Source organism: Amblyomma americanum, chromosome 10, assembly GCF_052857255.1.
Source record: "Amblyomma americanum isolate KBUSLIRL-KWMA chromosome 10, ASM5285725v1, whole genome shotgun sequence".
Lineage (NCBI taxonomy): Eukaryota > Metazoa > Arthropoda > Arachnida > Ixodida > Ixodidae > Amblyomma > Amblyomma americanum.
The window spans coordinates 104,730,274-104,755,697 of record NC_135506.1 but is presented as its reverse complement, the minus strand read 5'-3'; the positions used below and the strand labels follow the sequence as shown (position 1 = coordinate 104,755,697).

The 25,424-nt window shown below is 46.1% G+C and overlaps 1 protein-coding gene across 1 annotated transcript in view; it reads left to right on the top strand.

Annotated features, from left to right (window-relative positions):
* Nucleotides 1-8,675: 8,675 nt before the first annotated feature.
* The window catches only part of LOC144107843 (uncharacterized), a 119,068-nt gene continuing 102,319 nt past the window's right edge, over nucleotides 8,676-25,424 (top strand). The window contains exon 1 of the mRNA XM_077641057.1: nucleotides 8,676-8,788. The gene's annotated coding sequence lies outside the window, so the exon portion shown is untranslated. The remainder of the gene's footprint in view (nucleotides 8,789-25,424) is intronic.

Genomic DNA, 25,424 nt, shown 5'->3' with positions numbered 1-25,424 from the left:
ATAGAAGGAAGACAGTCCTCGATTGAATGAAGCGGGGGGTGAAGAAACCTTGCCTTCCAAGCACTCGTTGAGGCCTTTTACGCCGGGGTCCGAGCGTTGCTACTGAGCAAATGAGCTAGGGCTGATGGGTCCCAGGAAGGCGTCCTCATCGTCGTCCGGCGGCGGTGCATGTACAGGGGATCGTGAGAGGCAATCGGCGTCAGAGTGCTTGCGTCCGGACTTGTAAACGACGGTGACGTCAAACTCCTGGAGACGCAGACTCCATCGAGTGAGTGGGCCTGAGGGGTACTTCAAATTGGCAAGCCAGCAGAGCACGTGGTGGTCGCTGAACGGCCGTCCTTGAACGGCCGTCCGTAGATGTAGGGGCGGAATTTCGACGTAGCCCAGATGATGGCAAGACACTCCTTCTCAATTGTCGAATAGTTAGCCTCGGCCTTGGAAAGGGAACGGCTAGCGTATGCGATGACTTTCTCCAGCCTGTCCTTTTTTGGAACGAGGACGGCGCCTAGTGCCACGCTGCTTGCGTCGGTATGAACTTCAGTATCGGCGTTTTCATCAAAATGCGCAAGGATCGGCGGGGACTGTAAACGACGCTGAAGTTCCTTGAAGGCTTCTGCTTGCGGCGCTTCCCATTTCAACGGCACGTCTGCCTTCGTCAGTTGGGTCAGGAGCTCGGCGATGCGCGAAAAGTTTTTCACAAATCGTCGGTAATGTGCGCACAGTCCGAGAAATCTGCGCACTGCTTTCTTATCGGCCGGCGGTGGAAACTGTTCAATAGCAGCTGTTTTCTGCGGGTCTGGGCGTACTCCTTCCTTGCTAACGATGTGGCCTAGAAACAGCAGCTCTTCGTAAGCAAAGTGGCACTTCTCTGCTTTCAAGGTTAGGCCAGACGACTTGATTGCGTCTAGTACTGTTCGAAGTTTTTTGAGGTGCTCTTCTATGTTCGAGGCGAAGACAACGACGTCATCTAAATATGCCAGACAAATTTGCCACCTCAGGCCTGCTAGCACTGTATCCATTACTCGCTGAAACGTCGCTGGTACGGAACAGGGACCAAATGGCATCACCTTGAACTCAAACAGCCCATCCGGAGTGAGGAATGCTGTCTTCTCGCGATCTCTTTTGTCGACCTTAATTTGCCAGTAGCCGCTCTTGAGGTCCATCGATGAGAAATATTTGGCGTTGCAGAGGCGGTCCAGTGTGTCGTCAATGCGGGGGAGGGGTAGACGTCCTTCTTTGTTATGTTGTTCAAGAGGCGGTAATCCACGCAGAATCGAAGTGCGCCGTCTTTCTTTCTCACTAAAACAACCGGTGCCGCCCATGGGCTGTTTGAAGGCTGGATGACGTCGTCGCGAAGCATTTCCTCGACTTGGTCCCGAATGGCTTGTCGTTCTCGCGGTGACATACGGTAGGGGCTTTGACGGAGAGGTCGGACGTGTTGATCCGTTATAATGCGATGCTTGGCAATTGGCGTCTGTCGCACCTTCGGCGATGTCGAAAAACACTGTAGCTTTGAAGCAGATTGCGGATGTGGTCTTGTCTGTTCCGGTGCAGGGCTGGGTTGATGTCGAAAGTGGGCGAGTTCTCTTGGTCAGGCGAATCTTCTGCGGAGGGGTCGGAGAGGGCGAATGAGTCTCGTACGTCAGAGATTTCGTCGAGGAAAGCAATCGTCGTTCCTCTGTTAATGTGTCGGTATTCTTCGCTGAAGTTAGTCAGCAGTACTTCGGCCTGGCCATTGTGGAAATGTGCGATGCCTCTTGCGATGCTGATTCCTCGGTCTAGAAGCAACTGCGGGTTCCCCTCGATGATTGGATTGCTTTCCGGCTTCTCCGGTTCCAGCAAAGTTTTTAGTGTCTTGTCAGCTTTCTTCCCTATTGCCGTTATGAACACTGAGACCTTCAAGTCATCGCTCACCATAGAAGACTTCAAGAAGTGGTCGAACCTCTCCACGTAGGACTCGAAATCTTCGTCGCCTTCCTCGATGAACTGATCGAACTTTCCACTCATCGCCATCCTACCAGTCTCCTCACAGCACGCCCCGGGACCGCTGCTAGTGGTTTCTTGCAACCCGACGGGATTGTGATCCCGCCCTCGTCGCCACTATGTTGTAGCCGAGAGCGATGAGGCAGAGCCAGGGTAACCAGCAACGTAGACGCTTTATTGGCACGCCCGTGCCGTGCCGGGAATGCACTATGCCCGCGGAACGCAGCGCTTATATAGCGCTGAGAGACGCGCTATCAATATGACGTCACACGCGTTTCGCACGACTTCACAGGGATAATCGGTTGCAAATGCTCGAATTGCTCTCAACACGCACAAATGACACGGACAGAAAATATAAAAGTTTTGGCGCGCTGTGCCCCTTTTATTACATCACACGACACCTCTGATAACCTTGTAGCCAATCATTTTTGTCCAACTGCACAAAATCATCCATTAATAGAAAACTTCTCTCAGTTCGACTTTTCATCTCCCCTTCACGGACTCCCCATTATGCCACTTACATCTAACCTGGTTTTGCTATATGATCTTCTCCTGGATATGAAGCCATGAGCCCGAACACCTTACAGAGTTCTTGCGCTTATAATTTAATTATACCAACAAAACTCGTTCAGCACCGCTCGACTCATCAGACCTTCCTAACGATGTAATATCGGAAAGGTGGTTCGACTTCACAAGCCCGGTATTAAGTACTCATCTCAAAATTTCTGTTCCATTTCACTCACAAGCACATGCACAAGTTACTATAATCTGCACTGTTTAAGAATGTAGTTGCCTTTATTCATGAAGTTTTTTTGCATCAGCGTATCATGGTTTTCCTGATATTGATGTGAAACACAGTAATTTTCATTTACTGGTAAGCTGCATCGCATATTTGACACGTCATCTTTCGCAGACAGCACTTTTCTTGGCACCTCGAAAGCCTTTAATATAGTGTGCCATCCTTTGTTACTTCGTAAATTTTCATCTCAATCTCAATCCTAACTTCTCTAGATGAACTGAATCGTTCCTTCTGATGCGCTGCCATCATTTATTTGCTATTGTCACTACCTCTTCTCTTACTAAATTGCTTTCTGCTGTACCACAGGAATCCATCCTTGGAGACGTTTTATTTTTAAATTATATTAGTGACCGGCCTCCTACCCTATCTCCTGCCGTCCATTTTTGCAAGTGACTGCGTTATTTTCCGGAAAATCAGTAACTAGAACGACACAGACACTCTCCAGAACAATCTTAATCTTCTCTCTTACTGGTGGAGAACATGAAATATGCCTCTAAACCTTAACAAAAGTAAATTCGTGTGTATTTCCCGCACCCGCCGCGGTGGCGCAGTGGTTAGGCCGCCCGGCTACTGATCCGGAGATCCTGGATTCGAACCCGACCGCGGCGGCTGCGTTTTTATGGAGGGAAAACGCTAAGGCGCCCGTGTGCTGTGCGATGTCAGTGCACGTTAAAGATCCCCAGTTGGTCGAAATTATTCCGGAGCCCTCCACTACGGCACCTCTTCTTTGCTTTCTTCTTTCATTCCCTCCTTTATCCCTTCCCTTACGGCGCCGTTCAGGTGTCCAACGATATATGAGACAGATACTGCGTCATTTCCTTTCCCCAAAAACCAATTTATATTATTATTATTCCCGCATTCCTAAAATTCTTCAATTCTGTTTTCTCACTGGCATTCGTCTTGATTCTGTCACAGCGCACCCAATGGAATATGACGCACCCAATCGAATACGTGACTAATAACGCTAATCGCATGTTGTGCTATTAACGTCGCAGCTTCCATATGGGACCCTATGCGTTAAATACTTCTCTAAACTATCCAAAGTAATTCCGTTCGCTTCATCCTTTCTAATGACAGCATGCCTCAAGTATCACAGCCATGAAAGCTCACCTTTCGCACCCATCCTTGCAATCTCGTCGGAAAATTAGTCGCTTAGCTTTATTTCCTAAGGTATTTCACGATGTCACACTGTATGAAGATTTCATGCCACGAACCGAATACATTTCCCGCCGCGTCGATCATCGTCACAAGGTCGCTAATGCGAAGTGCCTTACAAAAGCATTTGTAGAGCAAAGCCTCTAATATTAGCGTTTCGAGCCTCCGAGTTTTGCTGATTCCATGGATAGAATTCAAGATGGTGGCCTCCATACCAACGACATTGTATCCCAGTGGGTGTCATAGTAACTGAGGTGGTTACATAATGGCATAATTAATAACAGGCGGTAAGCATCTGATGGGAATAACGCGCTACAGAGGAGAAAGAACGACAACAGAAACGACGAACACAGGACAAGCGCGTACTAACAACTGAGATTTATTCTAGTGCCCTGTTTTCGTCGTTTCAGTTGTCGTTTTTTTCGTGTGTAGCGCATTATTCCCATCAAATGTACAAGCAAGTAGCCCACCTTGCTGCCTTGCTTGGTCTATATATCCCTGCCTGGCAGACGTCAAGGTTGGGCCACTAAGTCTCGACATGAGTGTAAAATTTGTGGGCCATTCGTTTACCGAAGAGTGTTCCGGATGGTGCCTTATATGAATCAGCGCTTGGTGCGGCATAAACTTAATAGTTAAGTTAGAGCCTAGCTCGCGGCGGGAATTTGAACTGGCGACCTATGTTAGGTGAGTTAAAGCTCGATATTCGATCGCTGCATCATCGTCGGCTCATTTTTTAAAAATCTCACCTCCCTCGAACTAACAATGAGAGGAACCATTTTGCCCCGATATTGCAGCCATTGAATATAACCTAAGTTTTCGCGATCCACTAGATAACATTGTATTCAGGAGAGAGTTGAATTCCGGTTCTAAAAACACTCACTATATTGTATTTATTATTTTTATATCCTTTGTAACCCACTCTTCTCTGTAAGGATTATAGCTGTGAGGGTGCAATAAATAAACAATGAATAATTATACCTGCGCCTCCTTCTACATGTGCTAACTTTGATACTAAGGAATAATATACTTTGACCGATGTACTTACGTCCAGGTCAGTAGCGTAAAGGGGCACTTCAGCGAATGTCAGTCAAAATAAAAACCCAAGCTCGCCTTTGAGAACACCGCCAGGGCTGTTTCTAGACGAAAGGGTGGCCGCTTTGCTTCGAATATCTCGAAAAGTGTTCTCAAGTTTCTGCCCAAATTGTACCCCCGGTAGCACTACCGCCGCCACGTACCGCATGTATCGTGCCTGGTGTTGGGAAAACAGCGAGCCTCTCTCACCGAATTAGAGGCAACCAACAAATACAAAACCACATTTTCAACGCATACGGCGTGTGTTTGATTTAACATTTATCAGCAGATGGTACCGTCATGATGGTCTCTTTCTGGCCTTTTAAAAGCGAAAGGTTTACTACTTCCGTCGGAGCGATTTCGCCGTCGCCGAACGTTTGACCTCGACCGTCCTTGCGTCGCTGCCATAGCAACGCATCACGTGACTTCGTCGCGCCGCTGCGCTGAACCTTCGCCGTCGTTGCACCGGAGCTCCTTACCACGTGATCTAGCAGAGCCTCAGCTGGATAAAAAAATTATCTGTGGTTTACCTACAGCTGAATCTGATTACAGAACGAAAGTTGTGGTGTATCGGGCAAGTAGACGTGGCTTGGCATCTGTAACGTTGAGTGCGTTCCGCACACTGGATAGACAGCGCGGCCGCCCTCACACCCTGGCAGGTGGTAGTTAATGTAATGGCTGATCGCAAGAGGTTGGTCACCCAGTGAATGCTGCAGCCTATTGCTGCAGTGCCGCGTGTCTGCCACAACGTGCTCAGCGCTTTTGAATGCAGCGCACATCCCTCTCACCACCACCACGTACCTCAAAGCGCGATTGAGGCGTCCACTGACCCAGGGAGCCCGTTATGTGCCCTTCCTTTCCTGAAAACCATCGCAGTCTAGAAATTGTCAACGTCAACGCCAATGACCACAATGAACGCGAACAGCTTTCGCTTTTTATACCCTGTATTAGTTGAGCTAATCCACTGCAAAATTGTTTTTTGATAACACCGGAGTCGCTGTTTGGAAAATACGCGAATGTCTCTGATAGGCTTTGTCTGCAAGCCTTGAACGTTTGAAAAAATTGCGCGGAACGGCTATACCGCGGGCCCTTGTGAGCCATGCGAAGCGGGAATCACACCGAGTAGTCGTATCTCAACAGCATTTGCCGAGGTGCTCTTCCGACGATTGACGAAATGATGAAGACTTATATGAACACGCACTCTCTTATTGCATAGTGTGCAATAGTGCAAGAGTGTCTCTTATTGCACGATACTGCTGGAAGTCAATACAGTTCGGGCCCGCTCCACCAGCCCTTAATGATGTACTAGGTCGGAGCTCAGCATTGCGTCCTCCCAGAGCCGAGTCCCCGACTGATTATTCTTTTAATGCCTAGATTGAGTCGGCGTCGCCAAATCATGTTATATAAATTTGCTTTGCGCCACAAAACTGGCATTCTGCGTGACAATGGTCCGGACTGATTTTATTCAAAAACTATGGTGAATATTTGTTGATTGGCAGTTTACCGGATTGTTTTCTGACCGGCCGCGGTGGCTCAGTGGTTAGGGCGCTCGACTACTGATCCGGAATTCCCGGGTTCGAACCCGACCGCGGCGGCTGCGTTTTTATGGAGGAAAAACGCTAAGGCGCCCGTGTGCGGTGCGATGTCAGTGCACGTTAAAGATCCCCAGGTGGTCGAAATTTATCCGGAGCCCTCCACTACGGCACCTCCTTCTTCGTTTCTTCTTTCACTCTCTCCCTTATCCCTTCCCTTACGGCGCGGTTCAGGTGTCCAACGATATATGAGACAGATACAGCGCCATTTCCTTTCTCCCAAAAAACCAATTATTAGCAATTATTATTGTTTTCTTCCCCTTTATTGAGTTTCGAGTTAGCTGGAGCATAGATACGCATGATAAGCCTTAACTGTGGAGCTCGAAGGTCGGCCAGTTTTGTTCAACCAAGACTTGTGAAGGAGACCTCTCGTAGAATCTCACATAATGTGAATACATTCATGCCTATAACAAATTCTAACAAGAAGTAGCACATAGTCTGAAATACTGCTTTATCGAAAAGCGAGAAATTCTTCGACTTCTTACTTAATCAGTAGTTTTGAGAGAATTAGTTTAAGCAAGATTTGTTCCATCTATTTTGCGCGATCATGAGGCAACAATCCTGTGATATTTTATATCTTTATTTATTTACTTAACACTGCAGAGTCGCATTGACTCCAAGGAGGAGTGACCACAAAGTATCACAGTGAAACGCCATAAGAAATAGGCTTGGTTTGGTTTGGTTTATAACGGTTTAACGTGCAAAAGCGACTCAGGCTATGAGAGACGCCGTAGTGAAGGGCTCCGGAAATTTCGACCACCTGGGGTACTTTAAATTGCACTGACATCGCATAGTACATGGGCCTCTAGAATTTCGCCTCCATCGAAATTCGACCGCCGCGGCCGGGATCGAGCCCGCGTCTTTCGGGCCAGCAGCCGAGCGCCATAACCACTCAACCACCGCGGCAGCCCACACCATAAAAATATAAATACATTTCCACACACAGATACATGATACGATAATGCGAGTATTACCATTACTGTACTCGCAATGAGACTGAACAGGATCCGTGTTGCATCGAGAGTGCAGCGTGAGACCGTGAACGCATTGCGGAGATTTTTCTAGTTCTGCGCTTTGCAAGAGTCGTGCCCGGTCGCGAATAGCAGGACGCCTAAGAGCGAAAGCCTTGCGACAGCAAGTTGAACCTTGTAAATATTTTAACCTTCGAAGCTGGAGTCACTCAAATATAGCCAGAAACTCGAGTCTGCCGGGCCACAGAAAGCAAAGGTGCAAAAGAGCAGAAAAGGGCATGATAGGAACAAGCATGCCCAGAAAACGCCAAGTCCACAATCACCGGAAGCCTTTATATAAATGCGTTGTTTGGGCAAGCAGTAAAATTTGGGGTAGTTTCGTCGGCGACAACGCTTGCCGTCTCCTTGTAAGCTTGTTCAATGCGTAACAGGATAGAAATAGCACCAACGGCGGTCTTCCATCGGCAAATCCTCTCTTGTCAGTTCTTTGCTGAAACGCGTGAGGCCAGAATGCGCCACTGTTGTGTGACCTGCAAGCGAATAACACAAGCTGATCAGCGTAGTACTGAGTAGTAGAGGAAAAACAGAAAACCAGGCAAGAAGATGGAAGTTCTTTCGAAAAAAATAGAAAGTCAAAAGTAAACCGAGACGGACGAAAGAACGCCACGCCGAAGCACGCTTAGTCGCTCGCAACTGAAACTTGGCCCCAGCGAAGCTCTTAAATCCCCAAAGCTAGAAGGAGGGGCGTTATACCTCCCCTTTTGCTGGACGCATCTGGCGGGCATATAATCCCTACTGAGACGCAGCGCTGCCTGGCAGGAGTCGATTCTCGCGAAAAGGGATCGCGCGTGGTTGCATAAATAAGGAGTGGTCACCTTCCGCGGGGCGGCGAATATATTTCAAGCAGATAAAGTAGGCTTTGGTAGCCAGCACGAATGTTGTTCGCTGCGCGGCCGGTGGGCGGTTATGCGGCATCTCCACTATCGCGCATTTGAAGCGAAAGGAGGATGACGTTCCAGCTCAACTACGTTGTCTTGGTCCTCTGGGTCCCGTTGGTGACTGGTGGCAGCAGAGGGGATATAAAGGAGTGCTCGAGGGCAGCTCTAGATCAGAGCAAGGACGTGGGCGACGAGCTAAGGAGCCCTCCCGCTCCGTCAACGCAGTCTGGATCGTCGGAGCCGGCCCGGTTGTTGGCAGCGTCTCTCGAGTGCCTTCACGTGAGTTCAAGCATTTAAGCACAATTGAGGTTTCAAAAAATCTGGGGTGTTCATAATTATTACGTGTCGTAAGAAGTCTATTGTCAGCTTTGAAGGATACAACGTAGCAGAAGTCTGGTGGGGTTGAGGGAGTAATCCTGAGATACTGTTAAAAAAAAATCATCATCGGCATTCTATTCTAGACGAGGAGTGGGTATCGAGGATGAACGGAAAGAAACTTGGCGAGGGCAGTGGGAAATAGTATTAAGATATCATGCTTTGAAATCTCCGCTCACAAAGTCACTGTTGCAGGTGCAAGCGAGTAGGAACTGAAGATTCGGGAATGTTTTTCTCCTATTGTGGTCTAATGCAAGCGTATCGAAGTTTTCAAAGGCCAAATACCAAGGGACCGTCTTTTAGTCTATTATATCAGACACCTAATCTTTACTTTTAAGCAGAAAACTTGCCAAAATAATCTCTAACCAGCGATGACAACGGACCTGGGATCCTTCGCAGCTCTTTTCGATATAAATTCGTACGTGGCCAAAGCGGCCGAGAGCATGGTCAACTATGACGCCTAAATTTGGGCGAAGGATCCTATACGCTAACATTCGAACATATTTCTTGAGCAGTGTAATCAGCCGACGTTTTGGCCATGTGACGTCCGCGATGAAGGAAATATGGTTAACTTCGGCGAGCTGGATTCCTTGATGTGCATAGAAATCTCAAGGGCGTTTACGCATTTCGCCTGTCATAAATCATGCCCAGCTTTCTGGGTCATTTACTACTTGCGCCATCTACCGGCAGTGGCGGCGACAGGGAGCGTAACTGAATGGGAAGGGGTACAATAAAAAATCGTAAAACGTGAACAAAAGCACCTACAAAAAATGCTTCGGGGATTTGTGTAATATACACTTAGCTGAGGAATGTGCCGAAGTTTCAGTCCTGTGCTATTAAAACACGAGCTTCCCAGCGCGTTTGAATATTATACGATGCTGCCTACGGGAGAGGGCCAAAGTTTTGGCATTTTTCCAGATTTTGAAACTGTATAGCACCGTAACACGGATAGATATCGAAAATGCTTCCCGGTCTTAGGTACCCTAATATATGGTGTTTAAAATGGTGTGCAACGATCTGGCATAGCTTTGATCAAGAAGCTTCCTGAGACATTTTAATTGAAACCTGATATTGCTTAAAATATGAAAGATGGCACCCGGTAGCGAGCTACGCTGCAGAAATGGTTCGGACTGCAGAAGTTGCGTCCATTTCGACGCTTACCTTTTTATCGGGTGACTTTTGCCTTGCAGACAAGAACATATGTCAGAGCTCGAACCCAGTGTCTCGACCGGAGCTTTAAATAAAGAAGGTTGTTACGATGACCATGCATTAACGCAGCTACATAAAGTATTCGCGGCTGTTCATATATGCTTGTCGTGGAGCAACTTTGCAAATTGTCAGCCCTTTGCTATTATCTAAAAAGTTTATTGGGGCGTGTGATCATGATTTATTAGGGTATGAGAGCTAGCTCGCCTGAACTTTAGCTATTCTTGTTACTTTTAAAGAGCGTAGCGGCATTCAAACGGCCGACATCAAAAAGTATTCGCGGATATAAATGTTTAAGTTTATTGTTTTAATACTTATTTAAGAAAATTTGATATAGCTTTACTCAGAAACATTCTGAAGCTGTTCAGCGGTTGTCGGGCAGAACACAGAATTTGGAGTCTAGAAGCAAATAGCGTCTAGATAGACGTTCAGGTTGTTACTGTCACGTTCACCGTTAATGCTTTCAAATTAGTGACTCTAGCGTTGTCCGAATATGGTGACTCGAGTTTGCACTTACAGTTCTAACTTGGGTTCAGGACCTTTTGTTTTGGTCAACTAATTTTAATAAATGTGCTCGTTTCTATAGAAAATATATTAGTATGAATGTATGAATGAAAAATTTCACGCATGATCACTATTCATACTTTTATTGCTGCAGCTATTGGCGACTTTTTTTTTTGCAGTTCTTTCATTCTGACTTCTGTAATATGCATGCATGATGTATTGCCGGGATCCATCCTGTGTAACACAACTGAAAAAATGAGGCTTCGCTTTTGAGGTACGAAACTTCGTTTTTAAAGATACTGCAAGATACCGCCAACTTTTTTACATTTTTGCAAACAAATTGGTGAATTTAATTGTGTCCACTTCTGTGCTACGAAAAAGCGCTTTTACATGGACGTCATCAAGGAAGCAGTTCATAACGGTATATATTAATGGTAAATATGGTGGCTGTCGCAATTTGCGACGCTGCCAGCCGCTACGCTGCCAATCGCTGCTACGCTCCTTCGTCGGCCGATTGTCATGATATCGCAGTTAATTCTCCCGCATCTCCCAGAGTGACATCGCAAGGGGCCACCAGGTGCAAGAGGGTTAACCACTGATTAACAGGGTTAGTCGCGATGTCATATCAATCGTCTGAAGCGACTGTTTTGAGAGCCTCTTGTGAAGAACGTTTGCATCTGTCCTTTGAGGTTGGGCTGTAATCATTTTAAGCAATAAATTTTTCTATTTCACCAGTATAATAGATGAGTTGCGTTATCGCAAGCAGCTTGTTTTTAAGATTCATCTTCTTCAGAATGCTATGAAAACGTGTAAAAAATTGACCGCCAATAGCAAGATCAAAGGATATCAAGAGGTATAAATTAGAGAGGGAAGAAAAATAAAAAACAACTAAGTGTCCTGCCCATGACAGTACAAATACTACATTGAGACTGTTAAAAGAATGAAAACTAGAAGTGCCCCCCGTTAGGACGGCCAATAAAAATCAAGAGAAACACCCCCACAAATACATTCAGAGAGAGAGAGAGGCGGGTGGGGGGGGGGGGTGGCAAAGTCTTGCACAGGGTGCCGGGTGATGTAAGGCCGGCTCAGGACCCAGCCGCTATGCCCACATTTCAGCGTACACGAAATGCAACAACGCTCCGGCTGTTTACCCCCGGGGGGTCGAATTAGTTCGAAGCGCTCCAGTGCGCTGTCCCTCATAGCCCGTAATGGAACGAATTTGTATTATTTCATTGTAGATTTTCCCAGTTCCCAGGTTACTCTGCTTGCAGCAGCTTTGATTTCTGTGGTCACGTGAAAAACTAATTACACTGCACTGAACAATACTATCGCTTACTTTGGAAGCAGCAGCGTTTGGTAAATCAAACCAAATACAATTGTAATAGAGAGGTAGAGCGCAACAAAAATAACCAGACGCTAAAAAGGAATGTATACCAATAAAATAAGTCACGAATTGCATTCTATGTTACAAAGTTAATGAGAATATCAAATAGGCGGGGATGTCATTATAGCACGTAGCGGAAAGCACAATGTCAGCAAATTACCATGAATGAAGGGGAAGCCTTCGCAACGATAACACTCATGGAAAGTGATCTGTTACGTTTACAGTAATATTCGAAGCACTGGAGGTTATATTTCTTTTCTCCTTTGCACCTTTGGGGAGAAAATCGAGCAAATGTAATAGGTCTATTTTCATGGCGTCGCTGTCAATAAACTTGCACTTGTCACACTATCTGATAGCTTGTGCGGAAGGGGTTATAACTTCCCCGCAAAAAGGCAAGGAGAAGGGCTATAGTGCTGATATAAAATATTTTATTATACACTTTTTATACAACATTTCGGAACAAAATGTGTACAGTCAGAATCACATAGCGTCATTACCTTGTGTTCGTGTTACATGTACAACCAGAACGATGCCCTCCAAACGTAACGAATATGAATATAACTAAACACACTTCACAGCAACATGGCATACAAAAGAAGCAATACTTTGCGAAAAGAATAAAGAACAAGGCAAACTTATAAGCGGTTGCCAAACAAAATGAGTCAGCAAAGAAGGACATACAAATGAACATAAATGATGGCATTGAATGTGCGTAGTACTGCTGTCGTCACTTTTCTCGAGCCTGTTTGTGCGCATTGTGCACTTGATGCCAGTATCATTTGATCTACGCCCGATAGGCCCAATCAGATTTCTTAAATTCGCTGCAAAATTTTTGCCTGCTGCCCCGCAGAACTTAAAGGCGTGTGTGCATGTTCATTTTCAAAGCACCCCCCCACCCCCCAAGTACTTTTTCTAGCTGTACTGATTGCGTTAAAAATCGGTTATCCATGGTTTGTTTACATAAAAGAATTTTCTTACGCAAAAGACAAGCCAGAAGATCATTTTAAAAGTGACAACGGCAATACTTACAAAACACACATATCACATTTATATTACACCAAAAAATTGTTCAGGGCATATATGGCAGGTAAACAGTCACATAATACAAATACACTATTTTTAGTGCACACCGAACACTCCTTTAGGGGCAGGTTACATAAGGAATCAGAAACAGTACTCTTCATCTTCAAGCAGTGATGCACTTTCTAAACTAGAGGTACAACACAGCACTATAAATATAGGAGGAAACACGCAAAACTAAAAGGCACATCTCCCCACATAACTGTTATCTCCTCCTATGGCTACAATCATTGCTTTTCTCTTTCTTTCCTTACAAGGTTGCGAAGTTTTTCTATTGATTTGACTTTCGTCAACATTCCCAACCCCGAAGCTCCGTGCGCAATTCTCCTGCATCCATGTCGTCCACATTTTGTAGACAGTTTCCTTCGCTCACTTTTTCTTCTGCACAGCGTAGCCTCTTCGCCCGTGTCTCTTGAATAAGTCCTTCAAACCAATAAATACTCTTGGCCCCGCTTTTTATATGCACGGCTTAGTCTGATATTCTCACTCACTTCAAGCCTTTTCACCAGCTTGAGAGCGTCAGCGGCTGCATTCCACTTGTTAGACTTCCCATGGTGTAGATGCTTTAGCACGTCGTTTTTTTTCTCTAGCCTTTGGCTTGAAAACCAGCCAAGGCACTTGAACCTTTCGTGCTTTGCGGAAGCGTGGTGCGCGAGAATATGAATCTACGGCGTAACTCTATCGCCACCAAAGCCTTTGCAACCTTGGGCTCCTAATTCTAAGAACGTGTGAAAGAATTCTGAGATTTCTCTTTCTATGCTGCGACCTTCAACATCATTTTCCAGGTGGTACAAAATTTTCCGCATAAGCTTCCAAAGGAGCAAAATGTTTTCCTCTGTTTGAGGGTGCAATTTCCCGGCCAGGTTTTCAGGCAAAGCCTTCAGCAGGCGCTCACAATCGTCCCCCGATACCGACGTGAATGTTTTTCTCTTGTTTTCTTCATTGGCTTCCCAGACGTGAAATTTAATCCCACAGTTATTTATGGCGTCAATGATGTCCTGAACGTGTATGGTCATACAACGCGGGTTGCGGAGTTTTTCACGGTAATCTCTGTCTTCTGATTCTGAAAGCAATCCATCTACAAGGCGGTTAACTATTCTTAACTTCATGTGCAATACATCAGGAATTATTAAAACAGAGTCGAAGTTAAGCAATGGCACGTTTTTTCATCCCGTTCGCCTCTGCGCAGCAATCAGCTTTGATGTTCTCAAGAGTGCGGATCAAAGGAGGCTCATTAAAGCTCCTGTTACTTGTCAGAACTGAGCGCCTTGTCTGTGGGTTTGCTCGACAAAATGGACAAGGATTGTGTGATGCAGCAGACTGAAAACCCTGAACAACAAGCAAAAATTTCAAATCTGACCCTAGACAGGTGCGAATCGGAATCTTGTGGTCCCCTACAGATATGCTACCCCTTCGTGCGACAACATTGATTTCTTTTATCAAATCCCGAAAAGCCTCTTTTATTTCAAAATAACCCTCCGAGATCTCCGCCACACCGAGAAGGCGATGAAGGTTATGGCTTTGTAGCTGCCGCGTTTTGCAAATGACGAATGATAATGTCCAGGTCGTGCGTCTACTCACAACGCAGCCATCACCCTCTATTTTTACAAGGAGTGCCTCGGTGGAGATCTCTGTCACACTTATGTCTACATCTTTAGCTAGCTCTTGCGCAGCTAACGCCAAGTCTTCCTCAAATGAAACCTGAGCGCCAGGTGAGGTACCTGGTGTCTTGAAGACAGTTATCCTGCTATCTAGGTGCTCTCTGTAAGAATTTATTAGCCTTATGGTAGGCAGATTAGGGACGCTCGCGGAGAGGTTCTCCCAGAAAACGTTACTGACAAAATGTACGTCCAAGAGGGCTGCAACTTCTCGCAAGCTTTGTTTGTTTGGAGAAAAAAGGGCATTATAGTTAACTTCACCATTGCTGCAGAAACCTCTTTTTACACCGCAATTACAAATAATTTCTCTATTTTCCTTGAATGTTACTTTATGCAGCAGGCCTTTTAAGTCAGTTACGAGAATCTGGCATACATCTAAGCCGTAGCTCTCCAGTACAGCGTCAAGTGCTTGCGCGATGGAATATCCAGCGGCATGAAGCTTCCTTCGGTCTGTTTTTTTGCACCCCTCGCCGACCATTATTCCTTTGTTCAGTAGCATGGTAGTTTTTTCGGATTTCAGCTTTTCATTTTCCTGCTCTAGGTTAAGAAGCTTAGCCTTATAGGCAGAGACGGTGTCTCTGAGCTCATTTATGGCCTTTTCTTAAACTGTTCCTACTCTTTCGAGTTCTTTTTGCAGAGCAGAAATTATGATGTTCTCTATAGATTCTCCGGTATTCGTTTCAGGTGGGCTAGATTAAGACTCGAAGTGAATCTTTATGAACCTTTTATTTTTTAAGAAGGACGCTTTCGCACGGCCTGTCAAATTCCTGTAGCGCCTATCCGCAATATTGCACAGTCACGTAAACCAGTCTTCAAAATATTTATCCATAATGGGAAGCCTTACATTCGGGGGCAAAAATGACTGCACAGTTTCAAAGTATGTCTTTCGAAGATGGTCCTTCTCGTGTCTTGTCTTTAGAGTTGTCTCATTGGTCAGCGTGAATGTGACACTGCAACTGTCAAAGGTAGCAGACAAGATTATATGGTTACCTGGCGTGGCCATTTCGTGGAGTTAAAAACAACAAACTAAATAATAACTAGAAAATTTGACGAACAAGAAGTCATAGCAGTGGAATAGAGACAGTAACACTCAGTGAGCTAAACAGGTGACACGTTGTACAAAACGAGCCAAAATAACGCGAAAACAAAACATATAGAACAAAAGTAGAACTCCATGGGAATAAACACTTATCACTGTATTACGATGCGCCAGCAATGATTTTTGTCACGATAAAAATCTGCAAGGTCTCACGAGGAAATCCGCAAGGAAACCTCTTACAGGACTTCTGAAGTGTTACCCCACCATTAATTCTGATTGGAAACTCAATCGCCACCGTGTTCCCAAGTTTCGTTTCCCGTATCGACCACGCAGACGGAAGTTGGAGCCTGGAGACGTCTTGTTCCTCACAGAACACAGAATAGTCATTTTTTTTCTAATGGTTGGCCTTTCCCGTGAAAAGCCCATCGATAAATATCCTGGTCAAGTTTCACCTTCAGGAGACCGCTTGATCGACGGCAGTTGGACAGCTTTTTTTGAATTTCGTACACGATCTCTTCAGAGGCAGACTGGAGGCGTCGATTCGATGGTTTCCTTGGGGATGTGAACTCGCGCAGACAGGCCTCGTTGAGATTCCTCTTAGGCTCCAGGGTACAATGCCATTTGGAGTACCCTTTCCAATGGATCAGGTATCCTTTGCGCTAAATAAAAGACAAATGGAGACATTTTGTCAATACTTTAGGAAACGATTTCATTTATCTGAAGATAGCGGGAGGGGGGGGGGGGCGTGAAGCCAAAAGTATGGAAACTGACACTGAGTCTCAGGATTTTATCTGTTGTGGTACTTATTAGGTTTATAAGATCCGCAAGGGCACGTGCACCTTACTACGAGGAAAATTGGCATGTTATCTCTATGAAACAAAAAAAAAATGCTGCTGCTAATATGAAGGCGGCAGAGCGTCATCACGACAAACGCTAAGAGAAATCGTCCTTGGCAATGGCCAGAAAGGCTAATACCTGTGCTACACGGGCACGTTCGAATGACACCTGAGTCGAATGACATTCGCAACTTGGAATGGCATTCGGACTCGACGGACTTCCGCGGCGCTGCACGACACTTTCCAAACGCATTTCAAATTTCCTCAGCTCGTTTTCAGTGTACGATGACGACGGCGGCGGTGGTCACACTAGTGCGACAACGACACTATCACGGTCAACAGCAGCATATATGACTGTAGTGGGACAAGTTTTTGAGGCCAACGACACCGACGAATCCGACCGGCGGACTGTCAGCCTTCATGTCCACGGCAGGCCGGCGGCTGAGCGAAAACACGCTGATGAGGCGACGGTGTGAATATATTCGCTCTTCTACCTTATCCATATTGTTAATAAGCGAAAGGAACGGGTATATTTCACATGTGCACACTCGAACACTCACCAGCTATAAGTGCTTGCCAAATTAATTTTAATCGACGGCGACTCCCTTCCGTTCCGCGACGACTAGGCCTAGCGAGTCCGCAGGGTTACGTCTTCGAATTCGGCGGTTGTGAAGAGCGAATTCACAAGTTTGAGCGAAGGCAAATAATCGACGAGTGTAGTTTTGACAACAGTGAGCTCAAATCAACTATTGCTCACATCGCAGGGCGCGCATACGATGAACGGGAAGCGCCAGTGTGACCCAAACCGCCGAGCACTGCTTTACGACCAGCAGCAGTCGTCGCCGTTGCTATTTTGTGAATAACAAGTTATGCCTTTTCAATTACCGCGAACGGTCGCCAATCATACTTCTGAATAAAGCAGCTTAAAATAAACTACTGATCGCGTCGGACGAAGTCGGGACAATTAGCGACAAGCGCCGATCGTACACGATGTCAGTAGCCCAGCTGTCAAGTGTTTCTCAGGCGAGCGATCGCATCGGCGCTTCCTCCCACAGATTGTCGCACTGCCTTAACAAGCCACGGGTACAACCAGTACAAAAAAGATGAGATTATTTATTAGAACTAAAGCGCAGAATGTGTTTTAAGTCATGTAAACGAGCGATGTAAACAATAGTATATGCACGCAGGCGTCCTCATCGGCACACTGCTGGAGAAATTTCATGCTCACGCGGTAAATGTTCTTTGGTGCACTGTTATCTTCAAGCGCTTACGTAGACAGAACACGAGCTATTTGCTAAGCAAAGCGCAGCAAAAAGCGAGCAGCAGGTATCAAAATGAGCAGCCACCGAGCCGAAAGCACTCGCGTGGCTGTGGGCGGGGCGAAGCGATGGCGGCGGCAACGCCTATTGGGCGGTTCGGGCTGTGTTCGCGTTTCGACGGCATTCCAATATCTGGAATGTCTCCGCCGAGCTCCGTCGACTAGAATGTCATCCGAACCGACTGCCGTTGAGAAACTTCATGTAGCAGCGTAAGTTCGGCAGTCGAGTCGAATGACATTAGGTTGGAAGGCATTCGAAGCGCCCGTGTAGCAGGCGTATCATACTAAATTCGGTATACTGAGGTCGGTGCGATTTACTAATATCAAATACTAAATTGAACAACTATTTGCCGGCACGTAATACTACGCGAAAATGTTGTGACCCATAACAGAGGCGCAACAAACATTTTTATAACAACATTACAGAAAACGATATGTACATGAACTTGTAGATTTTTGTGAATGATACGATGTTGTCTTGCTCGGGAATAGTACGGTGCAAAGTGGAGCAAGTGCATTTGAATATGGGAATGCAGTTTGCGCCTCGTTCCTAAACCGGGTGAAAACAGTCACAACTATTAGACTAAATTATGCGTGAGCGGAGTAAATATAAGCGACCCTCAATGTTGTTTTATTCCCTACCATATGCATACTGTCCTTAAGAAGTCTGTGTGTTCGGTGACAGATGAATCATCCACACTTAAAGCAGATAATCTAATACAATGCGTAATTATTTTTTGTTCTTTCGTTGCCGTTATTTTAAATGGAGCGAGTTTTCCAGGGTACCTTTTTAACAATCTCTGAAAGACCATTACTTAGGTTTCAAACTTAGTGCTGCATATGGAATAAATGCACTTTATTTTTCTGAAGTATATGGCTGCACATACCAAAATCAAACGACTGGTAATGACTAAATGTACCCAGCAGTGCGTTAAAAATATAAAAAAAGGTTTTAATGTTACAATATTCAAACAAAAAGTTAAAAATTTACCGTTTTCGTGATGACTCTCTCGACGGAGTGGTACATCAGTTGCTTCTGGCAGAAAGGTGAGGCTGCAGTTGCTGGGTGTGGACGAATGGTGTTCAGCATCTCGATGGTACTGTATTTATAGTACGCCAGCGAACAACCTAACATAAAAACAGTGTCAAGGATTCGGGATCACGTGCAAGGCTCACGTGCTTTCCCTTTTGTCCCAAAACGCCTCCCGGAAACTAAACATCGCGAAAGAATTCCTTTTTTGGAATTTTGCTTTACCTTCCGACGAAACCGGTTGTGTAAACCAAAGCATTGTCACTTTCATTACAGCGGGGAGAGACCTATCCCTGGGGTAAACAGCGTGACGTCAAAGGGGAAAGGCCCGATGAGCAGAATCGTCAAGTTTTTCTTCTAAACTGGCTTTGCACGTGACGAGCACCTGCTACCCATCCATGTCAAAACGCGCATTCCAGCCGCCTGAGTCGAAGCGACAAAGGCGGCTACGGGAAAAGCCAAATACCTGTGTCCCCCTCATTCTCAGCCCATGTTCCTTCAGGTGGTTGCCGACGCCATTTATTATTAGCCATTTTTTTTTCTACTTTATTGCCGTGCTCCCTGTTTTCCTCTTATTTTATTTTGGTGCGTCTCTGTCAGGAACTCTGTCAGGCGCGTCAGTCCTATACTAGTACTGTCGATTGTGGGCGAGTAATTCTCACTATCCAAGCGGCTTTGCCTCCCCAAATCTCTCGCGGCTCACAGAAGAAGGCAGCTGGTCGGCCCGACGATTAAGTATCGCTGTTTAGTTATTGCGGCGATAAACTTATCCCCATGGCATAAAGAGGAGATGTGCTACTACCGGCGCATTTCGCGAGTGACTTTGGGAATTGGATCCTTTTAAAGACTTTGTATCTATTAAAGAATTTTGAAGACTTGGCGAACTTTTGATGTTTACAGCCTTCAATTTATAGTTAATTAATAGTCTTTTAAATGATCTTTATCACGGACATAATGTCCGCCTTGGCGCACAATCCACCTGCACGGACCACGACGATGCATCTTTTACGGCTTTTAAAAGAAAAATCTGTATACATTAGAAAAGAAAGCACGCGCTATTTGCTGCAGCCAACACGATATTAATGAACGTCCGTCACGTCTGCAGCTTGGCAGCGTTCATAACAAGGCACAAAACAAAGAAAAAATTCAATATAAACGCAAAAAATTTTGAAAAAAGTATGATACAAGCAAAAACGCGAAATCAGCTTCTCATAACGAGATGAAGGGTAAATGCTTACCCATGTATTCTCTCTAGTGAGGCTATCTGTTTAGTTGTTTTTTTGTTAAAAGATTTCAAGAGTGAGTACGTTACGAATTCTTCTCACAAGCGAGACACTATCCTAAAATCGGGTCGCAAACATTCACTGATAGCAGTGCATTGAGAAGGAATCACCGTTCGAAGTCTTTACTTCATTATTATGGTGTCGCCGCCGGCAACTAATACAGCAAACGGTTTCATCACTTTTGCAGGAGCATAATAGTATGAATGCAAGCATGCAAATACTCAGAGAGTAGTTCTACCATCCTTCCGTTCCGCAACCAAGCGGGCTAACGACTACGCTACTTCCTGCCAACGCATATGTAGTTCTGCTTGTCTAGGACGCTGGAGAGTGTTTGCAGAAGGGCGTCGAATCAGATGGATGTCTCCCAAATGCACTGCAGTGTCTCCAGCCTTTAAGATTCACAAGGAATTGTGTACTTAATTAACATCTTAACCCCACATCAGTGACTCAAGCAGCAACACCGCGTTAAAGGCTTTCGCATCACCGCACTTTAGTTCAACAAAGCGCCCCCTGAACTTTTTTTTTTCTGGTTCTAACGTAATAATTGTTTGCAGCCTGAGACTGCGATGCAAATGTTACATTTGCGCAGGTAAGAAGCGTATTACACTCCGCGTATTCTGTATAGCAACGTTGTGTCCATTTTCGGAAGGTTACGTTGCTACATGTCCCAATGTTATCCACAGATTCCCTTCTGAAACTATGCTGCAAATGTACAAACTGCATGCATTGGGAGACCGAGACAGGCAACCATAGAGGGATATAAAGTCGGAACCCGACGCATGGCGTTGCAACGCTTCTAATATTGTCTCAACACTGAAGTCAGTGTTCTGAATAACTCTCCGGCCCGATTACGATGTACAAGAGCTGTAGTACACATAACATGGTGAGGACGGTTAGTTTTTTTCTTTTGCTTCGGGCTAGTCTGGTTTGGTTTATTGGGTTTTACATCCCAAAGCGACTCAGGCTATGAGGGACGCCGTAGTGAAGGACTCCGGAAATTTCGACCACCTGGGGTTCTTGAACATGCACTGACATCGCACAGTACACGGGCATTTAGGATTTCGCCTCCATCGAAATTCGACCGCCGCGGCCGGGATCGAACCCGCGTCTTTCAGGCCAGCAGCCGAGCACCATAACCACTTAGCCACCGCGGCGACTCTTCGGGCTAGGATAATTTAACAAACAAGCGCAAACAATGGTACATGGATTTGTTTGATAACTACGTAACAGAACCAAGAAACAATCCTACTCATGCTCTGTGCAGCTTGTTGGGAGAGCAGTGGTGGTGGTTTCAATGTACATGCGGGATTACCCTTACTGTGGTCTGTCGGCAATTGCTCCATCTGAGCCCCTTAATTTAAACAATGTGTTTCTACCACTGTCCCGAAAAGCCATTGTTGGCAGCTCAGTTCATGAACGCTGAGGGTACACGATGAGAAAGACGATGTCCAAGAGAACGTTCACTCTCCTCAGATTGCACAGGAGTGTCTCACTAGGGTCACAAAAAGTGGAGTGCGCCGCTATTCGTGGTTTCACCAGTTGATGTTAGATACGCTAAGTTCTGGACACGAAGTCCTGTATTTATTTATTTATTTACTTATTTATCCAATACTGCAGACCTTTTGCTTGGGTGCAAGCAGGAAGGGCACAAAGATATAACATACAAGGGCAATAAGTCAGTAATAAAAGCATGCACGACAAATAAAACTGAAGAATATCTATATACAGTAACTAAAATACATCATCAAAGGCCTTCAGAAAGTCAACAGCGGATATCACTCTCTCAGGGAGAGCATTGCACTCAGTAACCGTCCTCGGAAAAAAAAGAAAGAAAATTTATAACCGTTACTTTTCGCAAAATATAGCGCTAAACTATAGTCGTGCTGATGAGGAGTACGACGTGTTTCTGAAAACTGTACATAGCATTACGCCGATAAAAGAGCTGGTTCACTGATCCGCCACAAAGATAGGCGACAGCAATTACACAACCAAGACGGCATCTTGCAACTAACTCCCCAAATGATTGTTGAGATTGGCCTTTGGACGCTTCCATTGCGTTCGCCCAAAAAATTCTTCTACAAGCATCTGACATCCCTGAATTCGGCGCCCTTGATTTTTTTTATTTTTATACGTATTAATTTGGCTTCTAATCACGATCCTAAATCCAGGAGTTCACTAAGGTGGCACTTTGGGCTAGTTGTAATGCAGCGAAAAGATACGGCGCCGTTGAGACAGGACACTACTGTATCACTGCGTCCTGCTTCTGCCGGGATGTATCTCTTCTCTACCTTACAACTCGTCAAAAAGAACCACGCGTTTTCACTCCACACAGCGCCCCTATCGAACGGCCTCAACAAGCCCTTCAGCCATCTTGCCTTCCCGTCCCCTCTTTCTCTTCTAACTGGGCGCCTTTCTCAATATCCTGCTACTGAACATGCGTTCCTCAGGCGCAGCGAAGGCTTCACGCCGCATTGATAGTTTTTTTTCGCCCACAAAGGCCTACTTGCTCCTTCCTCCTCCTACAGTGTGGATTCCGAACAATGGTTAACGCCCAACCCAACCCCGCAGCTGTGCGCCCTCCCGTCTGCCTGCGTGCGGCTATGCGAGGCAGGAAAGGGGAAAAGAAAAGAGAAAGAAGGAGTTCAGGGTGAAGCGGCCCGTGGTGGCAGTTTGCCGAACTAAACGGCCATGTCCCTGAAAGCTGGGCTTGACTGCCCCAGAAGCCGGGGATCGGCCCCGCGCTGTCGTGCTCCGTAGCGCAACACCGCCGCCGTACGCGAGAGCGCAGGAAGCAAAAGGAAACCATTACTACGACGCCTTTGTGGTGGCGTTTGCGACGCCGTCACCGGCGATGCTGAGCTGCTGACGATCTGATGGAATGCTGCACCGGTATGCACGCGCTATGATAAAATTCTCGAGGCTGTAAACTGGACTTGGTGGACGTCAGTCCCGAAGAACTGCTGTGCGCCTGCTAAAATTACTAAGTTGCCCTTAATGATGTTGTGCACGAAATGCTCCTCCGATCATTCGAAAGTACTGCAGATTATGCACCAGCATATTTCTCATAAACGTTCCCGGCATATGTTGTGCCTTTCACGGCGTTGTGTCACCAGAGTGCGCGAGATCGCCGTCCGAAACTATTTACTGCCAACTCGCATTTAACGTGCCTACGTCGGTGGTTCTTCCGAAAGTGGAGTGACACATTGACTAGGGAGGATCCAGACCGCCGTTAGTAGCACCAATCGCTTTACTTTCTGGTATCGTGATGTCCATAATTCCGAACCCGGGACATGTCATACGGCAGAACTTTGGGCTCGGTGCCTCAGGACACTGCTTCAATGTCGGACGCGAAAAGCTCCTGTGTGCGGCGCGATGTCACCGCAGAGTAAAGAACCCCAAACGGTCTGCATTAATCCGGAGATCTCCACCGCAGTGCCCTTGTATAGCCCATGTGTCGCTTCGAGACGGTAAACTGCGCAATTTTCATTAATAATTCACTGCCGCCTCCATGGCGACTCTCTGCAACAAACAAATTTAGTAAAGAAACAGCCTTGCTTGGAAATGTGATTTCTTGTATTCATAAGATTGGGCACAAAACAGATTTAGTCCCAGTTTGATTGGCAGCTTTCAAGAAGCCAAGAGGGGGGGGGGCAGCAGTTATCGCAATAATTGCATCTGTCACCTTGAACGATGACTGCATAGACTTCTCAGGGACGTGCATCAACTCTGTGCTGAATATATAGCAGAAATATAGCAGAAATATATAGCAGAAATAGTCTCTAGTTTCCAGTACTATATCTGCTCTGGGCGTCTAGCCGTGGGTTCAATCCCAGCGACGGCAGCCGCATTTAGATGGCGGCGAAATGCTAGAGGCCCGTGTACTGTGCGATGTCAGTGCACATAAAGAACCCCAGATGGTCGATATTAACGCAGGCCTCCCTACGGCATCCTCGTAGCCTGAGTCGCTTTGAGACTTCAAATGCTTTAAAACCAAACCAAACGAGTTCATTTGAGCATGCACCGAAGGAGATTAAAAAGCGGCATTCGATCTACAGATGTCTGCTAGCCCGGACTGCAGTTAGGTAGAAGGCATGCATTACCCATAATCTCATCCAGTCGGCTTTTGGACCTTTGTGGGCATGACATGTATGTCGAAAAAACAACCTACTATTCACAGCCAGCAGGCGCATTGGTCGCGACGACCATACACGAGCTCGGAACTCTTGACTACTGGAGCTTACGCAACGATCTCCGCGGTAGTTACCGATCGAACCAAACAAAATTATAATTTTTGCGAAAATTCTTCGTCCATCGTGGCCACCGCAAGGTTCAAGCAGAAAGCTAGCATTAACACATTGAGATGCACTCTGGCAGCGCAAAACATAGAAAAATAGACCTCGAAACCCCTCCGAAATCCGGGCACATTGCTAAGGTGTGTCCGCAGTTCGGTTACCGGTTGGCCCCAATGCCGCAGTGCCCCCGTGCCGATGTGGTCGGCGCTTGCACTTAAGCGCGAACATAATCTGCTCGTGCTCTCCGCCGTGTCGGGGGATCAGTGGAAGCACCTAAATATATTCTTACATCCTGGGCATGCGCGACCCAGGTTGCGATTCCCAAGCAGCCTCTCGCGAATATTAATTAATTTTTGTTAACTGTTATCTGCGGCAATGATCACTTTGCTCACAATCCGATGGGAAAATTGTGATGACGCCACAAGGTGACGTGACGTAGGTAGTCCGCCTGCGTCTAGGTTGCTTCTCTGGGGCTTTTACGCAGACGGTCAGCGACGGCGACGCAGGCTAAATGCTATCGCGGAAAAGGTGCAAAATCTTAACTCTGCGGCCAGCGTGCCGCACTGAAGGCATGTGCCCAGTACTGCGACTTTTTGAGCGCCCTTTCGGCACGTCACTGACTCTAGCCCTAATATTCTGAGGTACATATCCTCAAATATTGATAAGTTATGAGGAAGCGGGTTTCTGTACGGGCACGTGTAGAGGACGACGAGATAGAAAGAGCAGAGCGACGATCAAAAGGAGCGTTAGTGGAGAAGGCATTCTTTTTAGGGTCTTCGTGTGTAGGGACGTCTGCTTACCTCAGGTCACTTTTACGAGCCTAGTCTTGTGTCCAGTGGATGCGTGTAACTACCAGTGTTGGCGCTAACGCGTTAATTTTACGCTAACTTAGTAAAGTACTCGTTACCAT